General features: G+C 37.0%; 1 long non-coding RNA gene across 1 annotated transcript; it reads right to left on the minus strand.

Annotated features, from left to right (window-relative positions):
* Positions 1-686, minus strand: LOC106322122. Its single transcript, XR_001266244.1, has 3 exons — positions 658-686; positions 154-330; positions 1-66 (listed from the first exon to the last, which is right to left on the minus strand). It is a non-coding gene; the product is annotated as an uncharacterized LOC106322122 (long non-coding RNA).
* Positions 687-690: the final 4 nt, after the last annotated feature.

Below are 690 nucleotides of genomic sequence, written 5' to 3' on the forward strand. Positions count from 1 at the left end.
GATCAGCAAACATTCTGAACTCCTGGATCATCTCTAGAAACTTCCTCCATCCAGATTCATACTTATCTGATCCACAAAACCAAATTATGGTTAAAGTCTTTCTTAAGATGAATCTTTGTCTTCCATACATATATGTAACATATGTAGTCATACCTTATTTGCAACAAAAATAGGAGGGAGTAATGGTAGGGCCATCATCACAGACACGCTTTAACTCGTGCAACTCCTTAAAGTTCAACCATGACTTCACCAACACTTTTGCTTCATAAAGCTTCTTCCCCAGCAGCCCAGCCTCAAGCATCTCCAGGGTCAGATGATGCATGGTCCCTGCTACAATTTGTTATTTTGCTTTCAGCACCCACACAAACTCGAACAATGCAATTCAAAGCTAGATGAAGAATAAATAATGAAACCAAATCACCTTTTGTATCAAAAAAATATCAAATCAGGATCATGAATGCAGATGAAAAGAGAGAGTGAGGAATTGAAGATGATGATAGGGAAAAAATGTCTTTCTTGTTATGATCAGATTAGAAATGAAGATGGAAAGAGAGATAAATTCATCAGGAAAACTATTAACCAATACGTACGTGTCTCTGCAGTTGTTATTGATTTCCAAAAAAGCAAGTTTAAATTTTAGTTGTTATAGGGAGTAACCTGCCAACAAAGGTCTCACTGGCTCTTGTTTCG

This window comes from Brassica oleracea, unplaced genomic scaffold (genome assembly GCF_000695525.1).
Source record: "Brassica oleracea var. oleracea cultivar TO1000 unplaced genomic scaffold, BOL UnpScaffold07498, whole genome shotgun sequence".
Lineage (NCBI taxonomy): Eukaryota > Viridiplantae > Streptophyta > Magnoliopsida > Brassicales > Brassicaceae > Brassica > Brassica oleracea.